The sequence below is a fragment of the Loxodonta africana genome, chromosome 14, assembly GCF_030014295.1.
Source record: "Loxodonta africana isolate mLoxAfr1 chromosome 14, mLoxAfr1.hap2, whole genome shotgun sequence".
Lineage (NCBI taxonomy): Eukaryota > Metazoa > Chordata > Mammalia > Proboscidea > Elephantidae > Loxodonta > Loxodonta africana.
The window spans coordinates 84,127,215-84,146,450 of NC_087355.1; the positions used below are offsets into that span (position 1 = coordinate 84,127,215).

At 40.9% G+C, this 19,236-nt stretch overlaps 1 protein-coding gene and 1 non-coding gene across 3 annotated transcripts in view; one reads left to right on the forward strand and one right to left on the reverse strand.

Annotated features, from left to right (window-relative positions):
* Positions 1–19,236, forward strand: part of KHDRBS3 (KH RNA binding domain containing, signal transduction associated 3) — a 184,039-nt gene that overhangs the window by 158,772 nt on the left and 6,031 nt on the right. The gene's annotated exons all lie outside the window — the stretch shown is intronic.
* On the reverse strand, positions 6,341–6,447 carry LOC111750112 (U6 spliceosomal RNA). The gene has a single exon (XR_002785269.1). It is a non-coding gene; the product is annotated as a U6 spliceosomal RNA (small nuclear RNA).

The following is a 19,236-nucleotide window of genomic DNA, read 5'->3' on the forward strand; positions in this document are numbered from 1 at the left end:
GGCCTATGGCTGTTCATAGCAGTGAATTCTACCCAGATGGTGACTTTGTGGAAGGTCCTGAAAGGGTTGGGAATCAGATCTCAGGGAAAGGTGACAATAAAAATAAGGGCTAGCAACAGCGTGTGTGTAGTAATGGGTAGAAACACCTCCTCAGGTGATGGATTCTCTCTCTGGACCCGGCCAGTGGAGAGATGGTTCACATGAGATCCTGGAACTAAAAGATAAGAGGCCAGTGAACAGTGTTCAGGTAAACCGGGTGTGTGGGTGGAAGGTGAGGAGCGTCAGCGCAGCCAGGTTAGAACACACTGGGTGAGGACATTCAGCAGGATTGCCAGAGGCCCAGCTGAGCTGGCGGGCAGAGTTGACTGCGCTTTCCCAAGGAAGGAACCCATGGTCTGGAATTCTGGTGGTGGCCCTGGGGAAATGCTCTGGGTGGCAGGAGGTGGCTAATTTTACTAAGAGACCCTTCTTCTCAGAAATTAAGAGCATGCTTAGCATTTACACAGACCTTTATTCCAGTCCTGGCCTCACCACTTACCAGCCATGTGGCTTTGAACAAGTGTCTTAACCCATCAGAACCTGTTTGTTTCCAGTTTGTAAAATTGGAATAATAGTCCCTACCTTAAAGAGTTAATAAGTTTAATATATGTTTGTATATGTGTGTGTTTATGCTTCTGTGTGTGTATATATATATATGTTTATATGTATGTGTATGTCCTTAGTCCTCAAGGTGACATCTTTGCTTTTTAACACTTTAAAGAGGCCAATTTTTTTTTTTTGCAGTAGATTTGCCCAATGTATTTATAGCAAAAAAAAAAAAAAAAAAACTTTGCCATTGAGTCAATGTCGACTTATAGGGACCCTATAGGACAGAGTGTACTACTGCCCCATAGGGTTTCCAGGGAGCAGCTGGTGGATTTGAAACTGCAGACCTATTGGTTAGTAGCCAAGTTCTTAACCACTGTACCACTAGAGCTCCTTTTATATGTATATACATATATATATGTATGTATATATGTGTTGTTGTTCTTGTTGGGTGCCTGCGAGTCAGTCCTGACTTATAGGGACCCTACGCACAACAGAATGAAACACTGCTCAGTCCTTTGTCATCCTCACAGTCATCATTATGTTTTAGCTCATTGTTGCAGCCACTGTTTCAATCCATCTCGTTGAAGGCCTTCATCTTTTTCACTGACACTTGACCTTACCAAGCATGATGTCCTCCTCCAGAGAGTGGTCCCTCCTGATAACATATCCAAAGTCCATGAGACGAAGTCTCCGCGTCCTTGCTTCCAAGGAGAACTCTGGCTGTTATTTCTTCCAAGACAGTCTTGTTTGTTCTTCTGGCAGTCCATGGTATGTTCAGTATTCTTCGTAATTCAAAGGCATCAATTTTTCTTTGGTCTTCCTTATTATTCATTGTCTAGCTTTCACATGCATATGAGGCAATTGAAAATATTGTGGTTTGGGTCAGGTGCACCTTAGTCCTCAAAGTGACATCTTTGCTTTTTTAGCACTTTAAAAAGGTCTTTTGCAGCAGATTTGCCCTATGCAGTGTGTCTTTTGATTTCTTGTCTGCTGCTTTCATGGGTGTTGATTGTGGATCCAAGTGAAATGAAATCCTTGACAACTTCAGTCTTTTCTCTGTTTATCATGATGTTGGTTATAGGTCCAGTTGTGAGGAATTTTGTTTTTATGTTGACGTGTAATTCGTACTGAAGGCTTTGATCTTTGATCTTCATCGGTAAGTGCTTCAAGTTGTCTTAACTTGGCAGCAAGCAAGATTGTGTCATCTGCATATCGCAGGTTGTTAATGAGTCTCCCATCAATCCAATCGTGATGCCAAATTCTACTCATATAGTTCAGCTTCTGGGATTATTTGCTCAGCATACAGATTGAAGAAATATGGTTAAGTGTGTACATATGTCTATACACACAACACAAAGCCTGAAACCAAAATGTGCAAGAGTTCCGTTTACATCCGTTCCTGCCAGTTTCTCTTGACCATGATCTTTATGTCCCCACCCTGTTACTCAAACAGCTCTTCTCAGGGTCCCCAGTAACCTCTAGGTGGCCAAATCTCTGGGCCAGTTCAAAGTTCTCTTCTCTTTGACCCCTCAGCACCTTTGCCACAGGTGATTGCAGATCACGTCTTCTTTCTGAAGCACTTTGGGCACTTAGCTTCCACAGCCTCTCTCTCCTGCCACCTCGCTGAATGTGTCTTCTCAGTCTTCCTTGCTGGACTCCCCTCTTTTCCTTGCCCTTTACATTTTGGAATGTCCCTGGGCTCAGTCCTTTGACCTCTTCTCCATCTGCACTTACTCCCAAAGTGGACTCACCTGGTGTGTTAGTCATCTAGTGCTGCTATAACAGACATCTACAAATGGATGGCTTTAACAAAGAGAAATGTATTTTCTCACAGTCTAGTAGGCTAGGGTGTCAGCTTCAGGAGAAGGCTTTCTCAGTCGCATCTGTAGGAAAGTCCTTCTCGTTAGTCTTCCCCTGGACTAGGAGCTTCTCTGGGAAGGAACTCCAGGTCCAAAGGACACGCTCTGCTCTGGACACTGCATTCTTGGTGGTATGAGGTCTCCCTGTCTCTCTGCTCACTTCTTTCTTTTATATCTCAAAAGAGATTGCCTCAAAACACAATCCAATCTTGTAGGTTAAGTCCTGCCTCACTGACACAACTGCCACCCATCCCCCTGCATTAACATCACAGAGGCAGGATTTACAACATATAGGAAAATCACACAATACTGGGAATCACGGCCTAGCCAAATTGATACATACGTTTTTGGGAGAGTCTTAATTGAATCCATGACACCTGGTCTGATGGTTTGAATTTTCCTTTAAATGATGGGGACTCCCAGATTTATGTCTCCAGTTCAGAACTTGCTCCTGAACCCCACATTTCTGTTCCCAGTTGCCTCCTTACTGCCTCCCCAGATAAGATCCATGGGACTCATTCCTGATTTCTTTCAGATCTCAGCTCAGATGACACCATAGTAGAGCAAGCTCTCTAAGTGTATAAAATAACAACTGATCCCATGTCTTTCAGTCTCTTTTGGACACTCTTCTTATTCTTTTTGCATGAGATATCTTATATGTTGTATTGTTGTTGTTGGGTGCCGTCGAGTCAGCTCGACTCATAGCAACCCCGTTGGACAGAGAAGAACTGCCCCATAGGGTTTTCTTGGCTGTAATCCTTATGAGAGCAGATCACCACGCCTTTGTTCTGCTGAGCTGCTGGGTGGGTTCAAACTGCCAACCTTTCAGTTAGTAGCTAACCATTTAACTGTTGCACCACCAGGGCGCCTTATATGTCGTATAAACTCTCTCTCTCTATGTATATACATTAGACAGAATATCTATTTTCTGTCTTTCCTATTATAATATAGGCTGTATGAAGGTAGTAAATTCATTGTTTCAGAAATATTGTTAAATGGTTTAACTCATGCGTGAGTAAGAGTGAGTGACTAAATGAGTAAAAGAAAGGAATGAATGCATGCATGCTTGGCTCATACAGTACTTGGTTTGGTAAATGGCTTCTGCACTTGGTAAGTGGCAGAGCCAAGGCTCTGGGCCAGGTCTCACTGGAACCCGCCACTCTCCCTACGCTGCGCTGTACAGTGCCGGCCCCCTCCTCCCAGTGGGTGCTTAGCTCCTTACAAGCAAGACTTCCCCTTGGCGGACCTCGGTTTGCATATGAGCGAAGAAAGAGTAAGATGGATAGCTATTTCTTCCAGAACAATGAAAATCTTTTAGTAAGTTAGGCAAATAAATTTTCAATAATATTAATAATAATATTTTCAATAAACTTGGGGAATAATATTTTCAATAAAATATAACCAGTTTTATTGATTTTTTTTTAAATTCCTAAGTCATTAATAAAGGAGGAAAAGATTTGTTTTTTCATCTATAATTTAAAAATCCTATTTTGTCCCTGAGAAAAAAATGAAGGATAAATTTTCAGTTACAATTTTAAAAATATTTTTTAGTATAGGTACTTGGTATCAGCCTGTGTTTCTTAAAGTAGAATTGTGTTGTAAACTGAAAGTTGTGTCAATTCTTAATCATTTGAATAAGAAGTAGAAATAATTCTCCAAATAGTTTTAAGCCCTAGCTTTCACTTTTTTTTTCTAACCAAACCTGATTTCATACACATGGTAAATTCGGTTTTTAAATTTTCCGTTGTTTTCCCTCCCCCGTCAGCCTTGTGATGGATGTTCTCCTGAGCACTGAGATGTCTAACCCTGTCTGGCTAACAGTGTCAGCTCTGAGAGGTCTATAATTTAGAAAACCAGACCTTCAATTTTTGTGAGCTGATAGGATTGCTGAACCTTTCTCTTAGAGACAGAGGGCTTCTCTGGTAAAAGTGTATATTTGATCTGAGCTTTTAAATGGGAAATATTTAAATATTCAGAATTCTGGCAAATGTATGTGATGTTGATTCCTAAAGAAAATTACTTATTTCAAACCTAAATTTGTATTTTCTGTTTTGTTGCATTCTAGCCCTAGAAAATAACATGTACCAGCTAACAAATTGGGAGCCCTGGTGGCGTAGTGGTTAAGAGCTTGGCAGCTAACCAAAGGATCAGCAGCTCAAATCTACCAGCTGCTCCTTGGAAACCCTGTGGGGCACTTCTACTCTGTCCTATAGGGTCACTATAAGTCAGAATCGACTTGCCAGCAACGGGTTTGAGTTTGGTTAGCAAATTGAGGTTATTCCCGTGTTCATACTGCCCCTTATGGATTTGGAAGATGTATATATTTGCATTGCTGACAAAAAATCACAGCTCCTTCCTCCCTGAATTTTCACCTGTTTGCCCAGAAGCCAGGGTGTTCTAGTCGTAGTTGTCTTGGTCATGTAGTGCTGCTATAACAGAAGCACCACAGGTGGATGGCTTTAACAAAGAGAGGTTTGTTCTCTCACAGTCCAGTAAGCTAGAAGTCCGATTTCAGGGCACTGGCTCCAGGGGAAGGCTTTGTCTCCCGGTTGGCTCTGGAGGAAGGTCCTTGTCATCAGTCTTCCCTAGGTCTGGGGTCATCTCAGCGCAGGAATCTTAGGTCCAAAGGACACATTCTGCTCCCGGCACAGCATTTTTGGTGGTATGAGGCCCCCTGTCCCTCTGCTCACTTCTCTCTTTTATATCTCAAAAGAGATTGCCTTAAGACACTATCTAACCTTATAGAACTCATCAGTATAACCATCTGATTACATCATAGTGATAGGATTTACAATACATGGGGAAATCACAAAATGGTGGTCGGTCACAATACCGGGAATCATGGCCTAGCCAATTTGACAGATATTTTGGAGGACACACTTCAGTCTGTGACAATGGTATTGTGTGAGATCTGAGGCCACATATATGTGTGACATGGGGCTCTGTTCATCAGGCTAGCTAGGTTAATGAGCACTTCATCATCACTGCATGGCCAGGAGACAATTTTCCAGATAAAAGAATAATCTTTCAGGCCAGTGTACAGTACCACTTCTGCCCTCTTAATAAAATGGAACTGTAGGCAAGCACCCTAGGCCCGTGCTTCTCAAGGTTTTTGGTCTCAAGATCCCTTTATACTTTATATTCTTAAAAGTAGTAATGACCACAGACTGCTTTAGCGTATGTGATTTTATACCTGTCAATATTTACCATGTTAGAAATTAAAACAGAAAATGTTTACGTATTTACTAATCATTACAAGTGGTATTTTACATTTTTGCAGATCTCTTTAATGTCTGACTTAGTAGGCGGTAGTTGCATTCCCATCTGTTTCTTCATTCATTCTGGTGTGATATGTTGTTTTGGTCGAAGTAGTTGAAACTACAGATATGTAGTTGGAAGGGGGAAGGGTATTTGATAGTCTTTTAAGACAATTGTGGATAATTCTTCGATAACATTCCCAGAACTTGACAGGAGGTGGTGGTTTGTTAAAGGTTAGTTGCAATGTGGAACTCCCTTAAATTAAAATACATTGTCCTGTCGTACACTTGATGGATCTTTTACTATGCATGATTTTGTAACAGCATAGGATCATTGTGAAAATACTGGTTTACTGGGTTATGCGTAATTCCGAATGCTGTAATATTACATTTCTTTTAATATTATATTTTATTATACAATATCAAAAAATCATATTATGATTTGTTATCATCCCTGACCTCAACAGAAAAAAGTCCTTAACTATTGGCTTGGTGTAAGTTTGTGGTGGCAAATACAAATTTTCCAAAATTCTAGGTTTTGCTTGAAAGTTCAAATTTTGTCATTGGTAAAAAATACTGTCAATTGTTTTTCTTTCTTTTTTATTTTAATTTTTATTGTGCTTTAAGTGAAAGTTAAAAAATATGGAACATTTCACGAATTTTCCTGTCATCCTTGCACAGGAGCCATGCTAATCTTCTCTGTGTCATTCCAATTTTAGTATTTGTACTGCTGAAGCGAGCATTTGCCTGTTTTTCTTGGAATGATAGGCTCACTTCACTTGTTTTAAGAAAATGTCTGCCAAATAGTCAAGTCTGAATAACCAGTGTCTTAGTTATCCAGTGCTGCTATAACGGAAAAACCATAAGTGGGTGGCTTTAACGAACAAATGTATTCTCTCACAATTCAGGAGGGCAGAAGTCCAAATTTGGGACACCGGCTCTAGGGGAAGGCTCTCTCTCTCTGTCCTTGTTTCTTGGTTCCTTGGCGATCTTCATGTGATGTGGCATCTGTCTTCCCCCATCCATGCTACTTAATCGGCTCCTTTTTATCTAAAAAGAGATTTACTGAGGACACACCCCACACTAATATTGCCATGTTATCATAAGAAAATGCATTCCCAAATGGTATAGGGGTTAGAATTGACAGCACATATTTTTGAGGGATGTAATTCAATTCGTAACATTGAATTAGCCTGCCATTCATTCTTTCAAGTAAAGAAGATGTTCATTGAAAAAGGTAGCTACTTTAGTTTACCATGAGGTTGATTGTCTAAGAGCTTTTCCTTGAGTTCATTATTGTGCTTCAATGTGCAGAAGAAGTGTTTTAAACATACTTTTCATTTTATGATAAAAAAAAAATGATACAGAATAATAAATGTGTACTTAATAGTTGAGATGTAATAAAATTAGTAGTTTTGACCATGTGTCTTGTCAGTTGGTTGTACTGTGGTGGCTTGTCTGTTGTTGTGATGCTGGAAGCTATGCCACCGGTATTTCAAATACCAGCAGTAGACACATTTCAGCAGAGCTTCCTAACTAAGACAGACTAGGAAGAAGTACCTGGCAGTCTACTTCTGAAAAAATTGGCCAGTAAAAACCTTACAAATAGCAACCTACATTGTATGATATAGTGCCAAAAGATGAGCCCAGGAAGTTGAAAGGCACTCAGAATACAACTAGGGAGGACCTGCCTCCTCAAAGTAGAGTCTGCCATAATGACATGGATGGAGTAAAGCTTTAAGGACCTTCATTTGCTGATGTGGCATGACTCAAAATGAGAAGAAACAGCTGCATACATCCATTAATAATCAGAATGTGGAATGTACGAAGTATCAATCTAGGAGAATTGAAAGTTGTCAAAAATGAAATGGAACACATAAAGATCAGTATCCCAGGCATTAGTGAGCTGAAATGGACAGGTATTGGCCATTTAGAATCAAACAATCAAATGGTTTACAAATTGAAGAGGAATGGCGTTACATTCATCCTCAAAAATAAAAAATGTCAAGATCTATCCTGAAGCACAGCACTGTCAATGATAGAATAACTTCCATAAACCTACAAGGATGACCAGTTAATATGATGATTATTCAAATGTACGCACCAACCACTAATGCTAAAGATGAGGAAATTGAAGGTTTTTTTTTTTTTTACTAACTTCAGTCTAAAATTGATGAAACATGAAATCAAGATGCATTGATAATTACTGATGATTTGAATGCAAGAGTTGGAAACAAAGAAGGGTTCGTAGTTGGAAAATATGGCCTTGGTGATAGAAACAACACTGAAGATTTTATGACAGACCAACTACTTACTCATTGCATAAGCCATTTTCGCAACAACATAAAAGACGACCATACATGTGGACCTCACCAGATGGAAAACAGAAGAATCAAATTGACTACATCTATGGAAAGAGATGATGGAAAAGCTTAATATCACAGTCAGAACAAGGACAGTGGCTGATTGTGGAACAGATCATCAGTTGCTCGTATGCAATTTTAAGTCGAAGCTGAAGAAAATGAAACAAGTCCACGAGAGCCAAAGTAAGGCCTTAAGTGTATCCTGCCTGAATTTAGAGACCACCTCAAGAATAAATTTGATGGATTGAACACTAATGACCGGAGACCAGATGAGTTGTGGAATGATATCAAGAACATCATACATGAAGAAAGCAAAAGATGGCTAAAAAGACAGGAGAGAAAGAAAACACCAAAATGGATGTCAGAAGAGACTCTGAAACTTGCTTTAGAGCACAGAGTAGAATAACATTGGAAGAAGTGATGAAGCAAAAGAACTGACTAGAAGATTTCAAAGGGCAGCTCAAGAAGACAAAGTATTATAATGACATCTGCAAAGACCTGGAGTTAGAAAACCAAAAGGGAAGAACACACTGGGCATTTCTCAAGCTGAAGGAACTGAAGAAAAAATTTAAGCCTTGAGTTGCAATATTGAGGAATTCTGTGGACAAAGTATTGAACGATGCAGGAAGCATCAAGACAAAATGGAAAGAATACACAGTCACTGTACCATTTCAGAAGGTAGCATATGAGCAAGAACCAGTAGTATTGAAGGAAGAAGTCCAAGCTGCACAGAAGGCATTGGCGAAATCAAGACTCCAGTAATTGACGAAATACCAAATGAGATGTTTCAACAAAAGGATGCAGCACTAGAGGTGCTCATTCACCTATCTATGCTAAGAAATTTGGAAGACAGCTCCCTGGCCAGCCAGCTGGAAGAGATCCAAATTTTTGCCCATTCCCAAGAAAGATGATCAAAAAAGAATGTGGAAATTATTACGTGCAAGTAAAATTTTATTGACGGTAATTCAAATACGGTTGCAGCAGTACATCGACAGGAAACTGCCAGAAATTCAAACCAGATTCAGAAGAGGACTTAGAAAAAGAATATCATTGCTGATGTCAGATGAATCTTGGCTGAAAACAAAAGAATACCAGAAAGATGTTTACCTGTGTTTGGTTGAGTATGCAAAGGCGTTCAGCTGAGTGGATCATAACAAATTATGGATAACATTGCGAAGAATGGAAATTCCAGAATACTTAATTGTGCTCGTGAGGAACTTTCAGATAGACCAAGAGGCAGGGGATACTGCACGGTTTAAAATCAGGAACGTTGTGTGTCGGCTTGTATCCTTTCACCATACTTATTCAGTCTGTATGCTGAGCAAATAATCCAAGAAGTTGGACTATATGAAGACGGATGCGGCATCAGGATTGGAGGAAGACTCATTAACAATCTGTGATATGCAGATGACGCAGCCTTGCTTGTGGATAGTGAAGAGGACTTGAAGTACTTACTGATGAAAATCAAAGACTACATACAGCCCTCAGTATGGATTAGACCTTCACATAAAAAAAACAGAAATGCTCACAATTGAACAGCAGCATCATTATAAATGGAGAAAAGATTGAAGTTGTCAAGGATTTTGTTTTACTTGAATCCACAGTCAACAGCCCTGAAAGCAGCAGTCAAGAAATAAAACAGCACATTGCATGGGGCAAATCTGTTGCGAAAGACTTCTTTAAAGTGTTGAAAAGCAAAGATGTCACTTTGAGGTCTAAGATGTGGCTGACCCAAGCTGCGATATTTTCAATCACCTCATATGCATGAGAAAGCTGGACAGTGAGTAAGACTAAAGAAGAATTGATGCATTTAAATTATAATGTTGGGGAAGAATACTGAATATACTGTGGACTGTCGGAAGAACAAAGAAATCTAAGTCTGTCTTGGAAGAAGTATATCCAAAATGTTCCTTAGAAGCGAGGGTGGTGTAATTTGGATGTGTTAACAGGAGGGACCAGCCTCTGGAGAAGAGCATCATACTTGTAAGGTAGTGGATCAATGGAAATGAGGAAGGCCCTGGACATGATGTATTCACACAGTGGTTATAACAATGGGCTCAAACTTAGGAATGATTGTGAGGATGGCACAGGACAGGGCAGTGTTTCCTTCTGTTTTACATAGAGTCGCTATGAGTCGGAACCAATTCGATGGTACCTAACAACAGCAACAGTTGTTTTTATTCTTCACCAATGACATCCTTAAGTGAACTTGACTTTGTACACATTAGTACTGTTTGGTGCTACTGCCTTGATTCTTGTTAAAGCGCTTGCTGTTTTACCCACCACATTTGGTGCCAATGTCAGCACAGTGAAAAAAGACAAACAACATTCTAAGTATTACTTTGAAAATTGTTTGGCCTGATGGATCCACTGAAGGATCTCGTGGACTCTAAGGAGTCCACAGGCCGCACTTTGAAAACCGCTGCCCCGCCCTTGTGAAGATGTCAGGTGCATCAGAGCCCTGGAGAGGTGGATTCTGCAGTAAAAGGCAAGTAAAACAAGTTAGCTAATTTCCAGCCTTGTGCAGCCTTCTCGCCAAATGGGTTGTCTTCATGCCCACCGTGAGCTCCTGGAGGGCAGGGATGACATCAAAATTGTGCGCCTGTCCCACAGTGGGCACCCAGTGAATGTTGAGTGCACCTGGGAAGATCGGATGAGGCTTTGGTCCACACAAACTGAAACTGGCCCTGTCTGTCCCTGTAATTCTCAGACGGTGAAGAGGGGCAACAGAATGACAGCCATATCTTTAGTCTGAACACATTTAGCAAAACACAGAGATAAGAATGAAGTTGGTACTTCTGTCCTCTTTACCAGGTTGGGTGACAATATCCCAATTAGTAGAACAGCTACTGATAGGAGCCTAGTGAACAAGTCTCAAGGAAGGGCCAAAGTATAGCAAAGCAGAAGTCAAACGGCTGCACTTTGGCTCAATTGTCCTTACAACAACCCTGTATAACCTGATTCTGGAACTTACTGTTCAATACCTTCCTGAAGAAATACCATAAATTAAAGAACTATTATGTGAGTAAGCCTCTTAATCAAAGCAGACTGGAATATTTTTAGCCATTTACCCTGAAGGAATTTCGGATCTTTCAGTTATCTGTGATAATAGGAATACAAGAGTAGCCCAAAGATTTTATTTTAAAGATCACTTCATTTATGCTGCTTTATCTATAAAAAAATTTTAATGGTTGTATAAGGATTAAAGAAGAAATAAGGTTGAAAGTATCTAGTATCTAAAATCTACTATATAAGGTTCTTCTCACTTTCCTTCCCAGTGGGTCGTAATCTACCACATATACCCCCTCATGAATGAGGTTGGAAACTGTAATTGTAACTATTACCTTATTAAGTTCTGTATGTCATCTGGATGGATAGCGTATGCCCTCTTACCAAAAACAAAACCAAACCAGTGCCGTCAAGTCGATTCCAACTCATAGCGACCGTATAGGTTGGTTGGGTGGGTTTTATGCCCTTTTAGACTCTTATAAATGCTAAACTCTGACCTGTCGCTATGTCTAAAGTAATAGGAGTCAGGAAAAAAGAGTGAGAAGTGGAAGAGTCATGACTAGAAAGTCAGTAATGGTGCTGTAAAACAGTTTTTATTCAAAATCTTATATGATGATGAAGGTTTCTAAGTAGAATGGCAGTGCTAGACTGGAGCAGTCAGTCTAGAACTATTGTCTGGGTTAGGTGTATCGAGGATTTCACTTGTTCCTGTCACATAATAAGCATTTAGTAAATGTTAACTAAATTATTGATTTTATCAAAATGATTACAGTTAAGACTTTCCTTAAAGGAATGGGCCAAAATAATCAGAAAAAAAAAAAAATAACGTTTTGCATTAAATTCGGATAGTACAGAACTTATTCATTTGACTTCTGCAGGCATCCATTACCCCCTCCTGCCTCCCCAAAACTGTCACAACTATAGCAACAAAGCATTAGGACTCAGAGTGTTCAGTCCCAGTGTTCATACTGTGGTGGTAGTGGTGGTGGTTAGTTTCTGTCAAGTTGGCATAGACTCATGGTGACCTCAGGTATAACAGAACAAAACATTTCCCCATCCGCACCATATTTATGATTGTTGTATGTTTGAGTCCATTGTTGTGGCTGTTGTGTTCATCCATCTCATTGAGGGTTTTCCTCATTTTCATTGGCCCCCTACTTTACCAAAGATGATATTCTTTTCTAGCGATTGGTCTTTCCAAAGTGTTGCCATCCTCACCTCTAAGGAACATTCTAGATGTATTCTTTAATGACTGATTTATTTGGTTTTTTTTTTTTTTTTTTTTTTTGATGGTACATAGTACAGTCATGCACTGCATTATGTCTGTTCAGACAACATCTGACTGCATATATGTCCTTGGTCTCATAAGTTTATAACAGTGTTCAGAAATTCCAATTGGAGAACAGGACATAGCAGATTTAGGGATGTCACACTAGACAATCACGACAAACCTCAAAAACAAAGAAAAAATTCTACAAGCTGTTAAAGGTCAGCTCCATTGAAAGCTACGAGAGTAACAAAAATGTGAGAGGGACCTATAGCAGATACGGAGAAATTGCTAATGATGTGGATTGAGACCAGACACTAAAGCGAATTCCTCTCAGCATGTTGGCGATCACTGCAAAGGCACAAACCTTGTTCAAGATGCCTAAAGAAAAAGCAGGACCAGACTGTCGTATTGAGTTTAATGGTAGCTCTGCTTGGTTTAATTGCTTCAAACAATGTTTTGGGTTTTATAATATGAGAGCAAATGGTGATTCTGCAGGTGCAGATGTGAAGGCAGCAGCAGAATTTGTTGATACCTTAGGTAAACCTTAAACCAAAACCAAATCTGTTGCTGTAGAGTCAATTTCGACTCATAGTGACCCTACAGGGCACGATAGAACTGCCCCATAGGGTTTCAAAGGAGTAGCTGGTGCATTCAAACTGCCAGCACAGAAACTGGGAGAACCTACCCACTAACATTGGGAGCACTCACTTGTCACAGCCATTTTGGGATGAGGCTGGGCAACACCTTAAACGGAACAGAAAGAGAGGCAGTCTGAAGAAGCTACAGCCCGAATTTTTAAGGTGGTGCAAATTGGCCATGAGAGTTTTTGGGGGTATGATTGGAGGGGGATAAAGGGAGGGGGGTAAAGGGAGACTATTACCCTGCAAGAGTGGGCTGTTGAATTTCTCTGAGGCTGTAGATGAATGGGCACCAAAACCAGGAGGAACTGAAAGGGCACCATGGCAAGGGGAATACTTCAGACTGATGGGCAACACAGAGGGAAACAGCTGACTCCCTGCCCACAGCAGGATGCTGTGGGAGAGCCTGTGCAGGGGCACCCATTAGGGAGAGACATGAGAGACGCCCATCTTGGCCACAGGAAGTTGAGCCCCACCACTTACGTCAGCGTCTGTAACCAGCTAACCCTCCTCCCCCACTGCATGCATATTGAATTCCAGAGGTAAAGTATTCAGAACTCTGAAATCAGCACTGAAAAAAAAAAACAAACGAGTTTTCTCTAGTGATTCTCAGGAGAGGTTGCCAAGCGCACTGCTGCTGGGTCAATTCTGACTCATAGCGACCCTGTGGGGTGGAGTGGATCTGCCCTGTGTGGGTCCCAAGGCTGTGAGTCTCTGTGGAGGTGAGCTGCCACATGTTTCCCCACAGAGCGGCTGGTGGTGTGAGCCTAAGCCTTTCGGTTGGCAGCCAGGCACTTGGCCACTGCATCACCATGGTGCTCAACCAGAAAACTTTCCCACAAAAAACCGGATACAAAATTTAAAGTTAAAAACAAAAAGTTAACAAAATGCCCCATGTTCAACCAAAAATCATAAAACACACAAAATCACAAAAGAAGAAGGAGAAATCAAAAGCAAAACATGAAGAAGACGAAATTTCACTTATGGAGGCCTGGCTAACACAAAGAATTGATAATTTTCATACTATGATGATAAATATGTTTAAAGGAAGAAAAAGCGCACTGAAAACAAACTAATGGAGATCAGGAAACAAATGGAGGAGCAAAATGAGAGACTCAACAAGGAAATTGAAAACATTAAATAAATAAAATAAAACTACTAGAACTAAAGAATAAAGCAACTGAATTAGAAAAAAAGCAAGAGACACGCTCAACAATCCATTCAAACAGGCAGAAGATAGAATAAATGAACTAGAAGATAAAGTAACTGAACTTATCAAGCCTCAAGAGAACCATGAGAAAAGAACGAAGAAAAGTGAACAAACCCAGAAGGAAATACGGTATTCAGCTAAGAAATGTAAGAGTAGAATTATTGGAATCCAGGAGCACCATGACAACAATAAAGGCACAGAAACAATTTTCCAAGAGATAATGAGAGTATTTCCCAGAGCTGAAAAGGGAACCAAGCCTGCAAATACAGGAAGCTACACAAACCTCAATCAGAAGAGACATAAAAAGATCAGCTCTGTGCCATATCCTAATAAATTCTTGAAAACCAAAGACAAGGAAAGAATTCTGAAAGCAGCAAGAGAAAAACACATTATAACATACCAAGAGTCCTTCATAAGAATCAGTGTGGATTTCTCCCCAGAAACTCTAAAGGCCAGAAAGCAGTGCAGTGACATATATAAAATACTGTATGAAAACAATTGCCAACCAAGAATTCTTTACCTAACAAAATTGCTATTCAAAAATGAGAGGGAATCAAGACATTGCCAAACAGACAGAAGCTCTGGGAATTTGCCACCCCCAGACCAGCTCTGCAAGCATTATTCAAGGGAGTACTCCAAATGGAAAGGCAAGAACATTAAATAAATACTCTTATCTATACACATAAGAGTATTTATTTAATGTTCTTGCCTTTCCATCAAAGGGTTGGCAGTTAAGATCTGCCAGGCACTCCATGGAAGCTCTATAGGGACAGTTCTACTCTGTCCTACAGGGTCGCTATGAGTTGGAATCGACTCAACGGCAGTGGGGAATGGGATCTATACACAAGGAGGGGAAGACCCGGTGGCGCAGTGGTTCACAGCTTGGCTGCCAACCAAAAGGTCGGCAGTTTGTATCCACCAGCCATTCTCGGGAAACCCTATGTGGCAGTTCTCCTGTCTCCTACGGAGTCGCTATGACTGTTAGAGAGATGCAATTCAGAGCTACAATGAGATACCATTTTACCCCGGCTAAAGTGGCACACTGATTTAAAAAAGAAAAAACAAAACAGATAACAAATGTTAGCAGGGATGTGGGGAGATTGGAATCCTTATCCATTGCTGGTGGGACTATAAAATGATGCAACCACTATGGAAAAAGGTATGGCACTTTCTCAAAAAACTAGAAATGGAACTAACCTGTGATCCAGCAATCCCACTCCTAGGTATATACCCTAAAAAAAAAAAAAAAAAACTCATTGCCATCGAGTTGATTCTAACTCACAGTGACCCTATGAGACCTAAGAATAATGACATGAACAGACATGTGCACACCTGTGTTCATTGCTGCAGTATTCACAAAGCAAATAAATGGAAATAGCCACAGTGCCCATCAGTGGATGAATGGACAAACAAATTGTGCTACATACATACAATGGAATACTATGCAACCGTAAAGAACGATGATGAGCCTGCAAAATGTATTATAACGTGGATGGACCTGGAGGGCATAATGCAAAGTGAAATAAGGTAAGCATATAAGGACAAATAGGGTCCCTTTTTTATAAGAAGGCAAAAATAGATGTATAGAGAGACCGACGTTCATTGTTGGTTACCAGAGAGAAGAGGGAGATTGTAGAGACTTGTTTTTTTGGTGATGGGAAAAGTGACACCAAACTGTTGATACGGTGAGCACAGCACACCCAAAGTAAGAGTGTTTGGGCACATATCAATGGGGATAGGCATATTGGCATACAAACAGGTACAGGTGTGTATATAGGTGAGAACAGATAGAAGTATCTATGTTGTTATTATTACTAGGTGCTGTTGGGTCGCTTCCAACTCACAGCGATCCTGTGTACAACAGGATGAAACACTGCCCAGTCCTGCGCCATCCTCACAATCGTTACGCTTGAGCCCATTGTTGCAGCCACTGTGTTAATCCATCTTGTTGAGGGTTTTCCTCTTTTTCAGTGACGCTCTACTCTTACCAAGCATGAGGTCCTTCTCCAGGGACTGGTCCCTCCTGATAACACATACAAGGTATGTGAGACAAAGTCTCACCATCCTTGCTTGGAAGGAGCATTCTGGCCGTGCTTCTTCCAAGACAGATTTGTTTGTTCTTCTGGCGGTCAGTGGTGTAGTCAGTATTCTTCTCCAACACCATCATTCAAAGACATCGATTCTTCTTTGGTCTTCCTTTATTCATTGTCCAGCTTTCACATGCATATGAGGCGACTGAAAACACCATGGCTTGGGTCAGGTGCACCTTAGTCCTTAAAGTGACGTCTTTGCTTTTTAACACTTTAAAGAGATCTTTTACAGGGGGATTTGTCCAGTGCAATGCGTCATTTGATTTCTTGACTACTGCTTCTATGGGAGGTGGATAAACTAGTGCTATGAAAAAAACAAACTTTTTAGCTCCCCTGGATAAATCCCAAACTTACATACTCCTTAGCGTTATGGATAAGAGGGAGGCAGCTGGCTGTGGACAAAGGGTACCTACCAGCTGGGCACCAGACAGACCTGATTACAATCCTGGTGCTGGTCCACACCTGTTCATTTTTGGATAGCTATTTAACCTTATTTAACCTCTTGGAACTTCATTTTTCTTATATATAAATGGAATAGAATAATAACCTGCTTGGTAGAATTGTCATGTGGTTAAACGATATCATGGAGGTTATACAGTATTTTATTATACATGTTAGCTAGCAGTGCCCTGTATATACCAGGCAGATCAGTAATTCCCCTTCTTCAAGAACCACTTTGCAGTCTGACTCCCACTCACATCCCTCCTCTTCCCTCCTCGTCCCCTCATGTCACCTTCACTGAATAGCCCACTCCTTCATACTTTCCTCCCACCTCCCATCAAAACTAGACTGTGATCCCTTGGTATTTTGTACATAGTTCCATACCCTGTCCTACTGAAATTTATTTACATGTTTGTCTTCACTGGCTTTTGAGAGCAGGGATCACACCGTAGCTATTTCTGTATCTCCGTTTCCCAGCACAGTATCTTGCACATATATTACTCTAGAAATGTCTTCTTTATGCATGGCCACACTTGGGCTAAGTGCTTCGTTTTGCTTTATTTTTTCAAGTCTGTTCAACATTTGAAAAGTGCTAAGTGCCTTTGAGAAGAGTCCTTCCGTCTTGCACCTTTAGAATTGAGAGAGGAGGCTTGGAGACAGCCTCTTGTTAATCTAAATCCATGGCTGATCTGTTTGTTGCCTTTCCTAAATTGCCTGGGCAGGAAGTTTTTCAACAGTTTTGTTGTAACTCTTGCAATCAATGTTTTAATAAACATGTACTGGGCACCATTTCTTTTAAGGAAGCTTGGGTGTCTCAGTGAGGAAGGCACCCACATTCTTCCCTCATGGGGCTTACTTTCTCCCTCTGCTGGGGGAAGGTAGACAATAAGTATAATAAATATTTTGTGTTAGAGATGGCAAATGCTATGGAAAATATGGAGCCGGGCAAGGCAAATCAGGGCTGCCAGGGCAGGAGGGTTGCAGTTCCATCTGAGTGGGCCTTGTGAGGGTGGTTAAAGGAGACGTGGACTCAGTCCCAGCGCGACGGTTTGCCTCTTGACCCTGCCAGTAGAAGGGACATCTTTCCTCCCAGTGCTCGGGGCTATTGCTTGACTCCAGTTGATGGAATCAAGGATCTCTGGGAAAGCCAGGAATTATGCTAGACTCTCGGGCTCTCTTTGACCCCTGATAAAGGAGATGGTGCATGGAGGGGGAGAGAAGGCCTGGGGAGACAGCATCTTACTGCCGGTGACAGAAGCCCACTCTTGATCTGTTGGGGAAGGGGCTTCCCCTGAATCCTCATGGAGTTGACTAATGTCGTTTCTTGCCTATTGTTATTATTATAAGTTGTAACCAAAATGAAGAGATTTTTAGTGTTTCCTCTGCTTTGCCATATGTGGGATATTTAGTTTATCCTTGGGAAATAGGACACGTCTTTGGTTAACAGACATTTGAGGAACACGAAATGAAATGCTGCGAAAGCAATTCGGGTGAACTGACAGGTACGAGACTGGGGCTCAGCTGCTCCCACTTCTGAGCTTGATGACAGTCTTGCAATAAATACATAATCAAAAACTGGGTGAAATGATAGCAAATGTCAGTTTAAAGTTTTCACTTGTCAAAACTAAGACTGTCTTATCACGGAACTATTGTCAGACTAAATTATGCTTTCTTTTATCCTCCCGTTCACTGGAAAACATTTTTCACCCCAATTTTTCTTTAAATGTGTTAGAAGCCTTCCCAGGCAAATTTCCAGTCCATAGCTGATCCTTACTGCTCAGCTGATATAATAAAGGAGGCTTAGTTTGGTCAAAAAGTAGTTGTTCACTCTTCTGGTTATTAGTCTCAGGACCTATTGTTTATAGTTCCAAGTTAAACAATTGGGAACTGTCTCAGAAAGGGAAGTACTTCTCAAGTTTATGAAGAGGCTACTCTTACTTTATCTGTATAACAGAGATAAAATTCGCAAGAAACATCAAGGCTTTGTTTATCTAAGGAGCCATTAAGAGGTAACTTCTGACCTTTGGAAAGAAAACCAAGGTTCATTTAACCTAGTACTGAGTTTCTGAGAAGCACTAGCCAGTTTATTTTCAACAAAGGAAACAGTCCTTCTGACTGCCTTGGGGCCAGATGGTGTGACTGAGCCGTGGAGAATGTGAGGGCTACAGGGGGTCTGGTGGCACCTAGACCAGCCCTGAGTTACAGCCGAAGCACTGCGACCAGCAAGCGAACGGACTCTGCCAGGGCTGCATTGCAGGCGAAGGCCCGGCTTAGACTCAGATCTCTTGGCCAATATCTGACGCTGACTTTTTATTAAAAGGTTTGGTTGATTCTGAGCTTCTGTTGTCAAGATGAGAAAAATATTCTATTTTAATAGCCCTTCTCATATTTAAAACTATAAATATTAAGAAGTGAGAAGGCTGCATTGTTTTGTGTTTATTTTGAATGGGGAAATTGCTCTTTTTCCAACTAGCTCCTTATCTTTTCCTCTCACCACGAATGTATATTATG